We start from the raw sequence: 7,143 nt of genomic DNA, 5'->3' as shown, positions 1-7,143 counted from the left end.
TGGGTTATGCGCACTTCGGTGGCCTCCCACACCGCCTCTTTGCTCTATAAATACCCCAATATACCAGAAACCCTAGGGGAGTTGACGAAAATCAATTCCAGCCACCGCAAGTTCCAGAAACCACAGATCCAATATAGACACCATCATAGAGGGGTTCATCATGCTCATTGGTGCCTGTTCGATGATGCGTGAGTAGTTCATTGTAGAACTACAGGTTCGTAGGCTGTAGCTAGATGGCTTACTCTCTCTCTCTCTCTCTCTCTCTCTCTCTCTCTCTCTCTCTCTTTTGATTCTCAATACAATGGTCTATTTGAGATCTATTTGATATAACTCTTTTTGTGGTGTGTTTGTTGGGATCCGATGAACTTTGAGTTTATGATCAGATCCATGTTTTTATCCATGAAAGTTATTTGAGTCTTTTGATATCTTATATGCATGATTACTTATAGCCTTGTATTTCTTCCTCGAATATTTGGTTTAGTTAGGCCAACTAGATCAAATTTTCATGCCATGGGAAGAGGTGCTTTGTGATGGGTTCGATCTTATGGTGCTTGATCCCAGTGACAAAAGGGGAACCGGCACGTATGTATCGTTTCTATTAAGGATAACAAGATGGGGTCTATTTCTACATAAATAGATCTTGTCTACATTATGTCATCGTTCTTGTTGCATTGCTTCGTTTCTCCATGAACTTAATACACTAGATGCATGCTGGATAGCGGTCGATGTGTGGAGTAATAGTAGTAGATGCAGGCAGGAGTCGGTCTACTAATCTTGGACGTGATGCTTATATAATGATCATTGCCTGGATATCGTCATGATTATTTGAAGTTTTATCAATTGCCCAACAATAATTTGTTTACCCATCGTATGCTATTTTTCTCGAGAGAAGCCACTTGTGAAATCTACGGCCCTCGGGTCTCTTATTCATTATATTTGCCTTTGAGATCTACTTTTATTCGTTTATTTTCAGATCTATTTATACAAAAACCCAAAAATACCTTGTTGCACTTTATTTTGTTTTGCATTTATTCATGATCTATTTGTCCAATCTATCATATTTTTATCCCGTCAACTCAACAATTTTTGGCACCGTTACCTGAAAGGGATTGACAACCCCGGCCCTTTAACACATCCGGTTGCAAATATTTGTTCTTTGTGTGCATGTAACATTTATGTAGTGTTGCGTGGTTCTCCTACTGGTTCGATAACCTTGGTCTCATCAGTGAGGGAAATACCTACCGTCGCTGTGCTGCACCATCCCTTCCTCTTTGGGGAAATACAGACGTAGTTCAAGCCACATGAGAGTATCACCGCCCACAACTCTTTGTTTTATACTCATGCATATCATCTACACATAGACCTGGCTCATGATGCTACTGTTGGGAATCGTTGCATGGAAAACAAAAAAATTCTACACACACGCGACGATCTATCCATGGAAATGCATAGCAACGAGGGGGAGAGTGTGTCTACGTACCCTCGTAGACCATAAGTGGAAGTGTTTCACAGCGTGGTTGGTGTAGTCGAACTTCTTCTCACGTCAACCGATCAAGTATCAAACGCACGGCACCTTCACGTTCTACACACATTCAGCTCGGTGACGTCCCTCGCCTTCTTGATCCAGCAAGACGTCAAGGTAGTAGATGAGTTCCATTAGCACGAAGGTGTGGTGACGGTGATGGTGAAGTAATTTCCGCAGGGCTTCACCTAAGCACTACGAAAATATGACCGGGGTGTAAACGGTGGAGGGGGGTGCCGCACACGGCTACCAATTGATCTGGTGTGTGCTAGGCGCCCCCCTGCAACATATACATAGGTGGGAGGGAGGGAGGAGTATCCATTAGAGGTTCCCAAGTAGGAGGAATCCTACTTGGAGTCCCTCCCAAGGCGCCCCTGCCATATATAACCGAGGGGGAGGAAACAGGGGGGAAAGGAAAGGAAGTGGCAATCCTAATCCACACTTTCCTTTCCCTTGCCCTCTTTCCTTCTCCTCCTACGCCGTCCCATATGGTGGGCGCACCAGCCCCTTGTGGCTGGTGTGTTTCCCCTCTTGGCCCATAAGGCCCATATCTTTTGATGGGGGCGCCCAGAACCCCTTCCGATGACCCGATAAGTACCCGGTACCCCCCGAAACACTTCTGTTGTCCGAATACCATTGTCCTATATATATCAATCTTTACCTATCGACCATTTCAAGACTCGTCATGTCCGTGATCTCATCTGGGACTCCGAACAACATTCGGTCACCTAATCACATAACTCATATAATACTATATCGTCACGGAACATTAAGCGTGCGGACCCTACAGGTTCGAGAACTATTCAGAATGACCGGGACACCTCTCCGGTCAATAACCAATAGCGGAACCTAGATTCCCATATTGGCTCCTACATATTCTACGCAAATATTTATCGGCCGAACCATTATGACAACATACGTCATTCCCTTTGTCCATTGGTATGTTACTTGCCCGAGATTCGATCGTCGGTATCTTCATACCTAGTTCATTCTCGTTACCGGCAAGTCTCTTTACTCATTCCGTAATACATCACCTAGTGACCAACTCCTTAGTCATTTTCTTGCAATCTTATGATGTGTATTACCAAGAGGGCCCAAAGAAACCTCTCAGATACTCAGAGTGACAAATCGTAATCTCGATCTGTACCAACCCAACAAACACCTTTGGAGATACCTGTAGAGCATATTTATGATCACCACGTTACATTGTGATGTTTGATAGCACACAAGGCATTCCTCCGGTATCCGGGAGTTGCATAATTTCATAGTCGAAGGAATATGTATTTGTCATGAAGAAAGCAATAGCGATAAACTGAAGGCTCAATATGCTAAGCTAACGGATGGGTCTTTTCCATCACATCATTCTCCTAATGATGTGATCCTGTTATCAAATGACAACACATACATGTCTATGGTTAGGAAACCTTAACCATCTTTGATCAACGAGCTAGTCTAGTAGAGGCTTACTAGGGACACTGTATTTGTTTATGTATTCACACATGTATTTAGGTTTTCGATCAATACAATTCTAGCATGAATAACAAAACCTTTATCATGAATAAGGAAATAGAAAATAACAACTTTATTATTGCCTCTAGGGCATATTTCCTTGAAATTCATCATCTTTTCAGGAAGGGTCACGTATGGAAGCCTTTTGGCAAGTCCACATACTCAACCATCATATGGTATTCTATGATTGCTAACACTCACTGCATACACACGAGAAAAAAGTTCCAACCAAACACATAGAAAGATAGGGGCTTATAGTTTCACCACCTGATGTCGCTTGAAGCTACGTCGGTTTTTTCCCCAAAGAGGAAGGGATGATGCAGCACAGCGGCGGTAGGTATTTCCCTCAGAAATGAAACCAAGGTTATCGAACCAGTAGGACAACCAAGCAACACAACGTAAACAGCCCCTGCACACAAATAACAACACCTCGCAACCCAACGTGTTAAAGGGGTTGTCAATCCCTTCTGGGTAATGGCGCCAAAAATGGCGTGTGGATGGGAGAAAGTTGTTAATATTGATAGATCGAATGCCAAATAAAATAAATTGCAGCAAGGTATTTTTGTAGTTTTGGTTTAATAGATCTAAAAATAAAAGGCAAATAAAATAGATCGTGAAGGCAAATATATGCAAAAGAAGACCCAGGGGCCGTAGGTTTCACTAGTGGCTTCTCTCGAGAAAAATAGCAAATTGTGGGTGAACAAGTTACTGTTGGGCAATAGATAGAACCTCAAATAATTATGATGATATCCAGGAAATGATCATTACATAGGCATCACGTACAAGATTAGTAGATCGACTCCTGCCTGCATCTACTACTATAACTCCACACATCGACTGCTGTCCAGCATGCATCTAGTGTATTAAGTTCATGGAAAAACTGAGTAATGCAGTAAGAACGATGACATGATGTAGACAAGATCCGTTTATCTATATGGCGGTAGATATAGATCTCGTCTTTTTATCCTTAGCTGTCACTGGGATCGAGCACCGTAAGATCGAACCCACTACCGGGCACCTCTTCCCATTGCAAGATAAATATATCAAGTTGGCCAAAAAAACCCAAACATCGGAGAAGAAATACGAGGCTATAAGAGATCATGCATAAAAGAGATCAAAGAAACTCAAATACTTTCATGGATATAAAAAGATAGATCTGATCATAAACTCAAAGTTCATCGATCCTAACAAACACACCGCAAAAGAGTTAAATCATATGGATCTCCAAGAGACCATTGTATTGAGAATCAAGAGAGAGAGATAGATGAAGCCATCTAGTTACTAACCACGGACCTGAAGGTCTACAAAGAACTACTCACGCATCATCGGAGAGGCACCAATGGAAGTGGTGAACCCCTTCGTGATGGTGTCTAGATTGGATCTGGTGGTTCTAGACTCTGCGGCAGCTGGATGAATATTTTGTCGACTCCCCTAGGGTTTCAGGAATATTGGGGTATTTTTATAGCAAAGAGGCGGTCCGGGGGGCACCCAAGGTGAGCACAACCCACCAGGGCGCGCCTGGGCCTCCCGGTGCGCCCTGATGGGTTGTCCCCTCCTCGGGACTCCCCCCAGGTGCAACCAGGGCCCAATATCTTCCATCAGGTCCATAAAAAATTGACAAGGAGTGATGTTCATCATGTCATATCATATTCTTTTCTTTATAGCATGGACATTTGGAATTTTATGTGATTCAAAGCAATAGTCTAATTTTGACATAATAATTTATATACTCGAGCATATCAACAAGCAACCACGTCTTCCATAATATCAACGCTAAAATAAGCTATCCCTAGCCCATCATGCTCAAACATTGATCCATTCATGAAACACACGCGAATATTAACTACACCCAATACTTAAGCACGATCATATTGCCTCCTAGTTGGTGCTTTTATAAGAGAAGATGGAGACTCAAAATAAAAATTGCACAAAGTAAAAGAAAGGCCCTTCGCAGAGGGAAGTAGGGATTTGTAGAGGTGCCAGAGCTCAAAGCGAAAAATTTGAGATAAAAACATTTTGGGAGGTGTATCCATCCCACCAACGAAAACGGCTTAAGAGTTCCCAACACTTTCCATGCATAGATATATCATAGGCGGTTCCCAAACAGAAAATAAAGTTTATTCCTTTTCCACCATAACTTTCACTTTCCATGGCTAACCATATCCACGGGTGCCCTCCATACCAACCCTTTCCAAGGAATTTATTATTTGACAATATAAAATAAATTCATTTGCTTTTGCATTTCGGGACTGGGCATCCCTAATACCTTTGCCTTACTCTCATGCAATGACAAGTGAATAAACACTCATCTTGAGAATAAAACATCTAGCATGGAAAATATTAGCCACCCCTCACTGCTCCACGAGCGAAACAAACACACAAAAGAAAAGTTTGTTTTGAAAATTAGAGATAGCATGATAACCCACAAGTATAGGGGATCAATTGTAGCTTCTTTTGATAAGTAAGAGTGTCGAACCCAATGAGGAGCTAAAGGTAGAACAAATATTCCCTCAAGTTCTATCGACCACCGATACAACTCTACGCACGCTTGACGTTCGATTTACCTATAACAAGTATGAAACTAGAAGTACTTTGTAGGTGTTGCTGGATAGGTTTGCAAGATAATAAAGATTACGTAAATAAAAAATAGGGGATGTTTAGATTAAGAAACAATGAAGTAAATATAGAGAGTGTGGAAAAGTGGTGGTAGGAGTTGCAAAATTGTCCCTTAAGCAATTGACTACTTTACTAGACCGATGGCAAGTATTATGTGGGAGAGGCCACTGCTAGCATGTCATCCCTTACTTGGAATTCTATGCACTTATGATTGGAACTATTAGCAAGCATCCGCAACTACTAATGTTCATTAAGGTAAAACCCAACCATAGCATTAAGATATATTGGTCCCCCTTCAATCCCGTATGCATCAATTTCTATGCTAGGTTGAAGCTTCTGTCACTCTTTCCCTCCAATACATAGTCCTATCAATATACAACTAACCCTAAGGTGTGATCCACGCGCGCGCTCATATGATGGGCACCAAAGGACAACAACATAACCACAAGCAAATTAAATAAATCATAGTACTTCATCAACCACCGATAGGACAACGAAAATCTACTCAGACATCATAGGATGGCAACACATCATTGGATAATAATATGAGGCATAAAGCACCATGTTCACGTAGAGGGTACAGCGGGTTGCGGGAGAGTAGACCGCTGTAGATAGAGGGGGGAAAGTGATGGAGATGTTGGTGAAGATGGCGGAGGTGTTGGTGAAGATCGCGATGATGATGATGATGATGGCCACGGCGGTGTTCCGGCACCATCGGAGGAGAGGGGGAGAGGGGCCCCCTTCTTCCTCTTCTTCCTTGACCTCCTCCCTAGATGGGAGAAGGGTTTCCCCTCTGGTCCTTGGCCTCCATGGCATGGGAGGGGCGAGAGCCCCTCCGAGATTGGATCTATCTCTCTGTTTCTCTCTGGTTCTGCATTCTGTTCTGGCTCTGTTTCACCATTTCGTATATATATGGAGATCCGTAACTCCGATTGGCCTGAAACCTTCGCCGTTATTTTTTCTGAATATTAGCTTGCTTGCGGAAAAAGAAGAGCGTCAGCCGCCTTACGGTGGGCTCACGAGGGTAGGGGGCGCTCTAGGGGGGTGCCCCCCTGCCTCGTGACCACCTCGGGCACTGGTTCGCGTTGATTTTCCTTCCGAATTTTCCATATTTTCCAAAAATAAGCTCCGTCCGTTTTTATCCCGTTTGGACTCCGTTTGATATGGATATTCTGCAAAACCAAAAACATGCAACAGACAGGAACTGGCACTGGGCACTAGATCAATATGTTAGTCCCAAGAATAATATAAAAAGTTGCCAAAAAGTATATGAGAGTTGAATAATATTGGCATGGAACAATCAAAAATTATAGATACGAAGGAGACGTATCAGCATCCCCAAGCTTAATTCCTGCTCGTCCTCGAGTAGGTAAATGATAAAAAAAGATAATTTTTGATGTGGAATGCTACCTAGCATAATCTTGATCACATATCTAATCATGGCATGAATATTAAGATACGAGTGATTCAAAGCAATAGTCTATCATTTGACATAA

The sequence above is a fragment of the Triticum aestivum genome, chromosome 7A, assembly GCF_018294505.1.
Source record: "Triticum aestivum cultivar Chinese Spring chromosome 7A, IWGSC CS RefSeq v2.1, whole genome shotgun sequence".
Classification (NCBI taxonomy): domain Eukaryota; kingdom Viridiplantae; phylum Streptophyta; class Magnoliopsida; order Poales; family Poaceae; genus Triticum; species Triticum aestivum.
Note: the sequence above shows the minus strand (reverse complement) of the source record.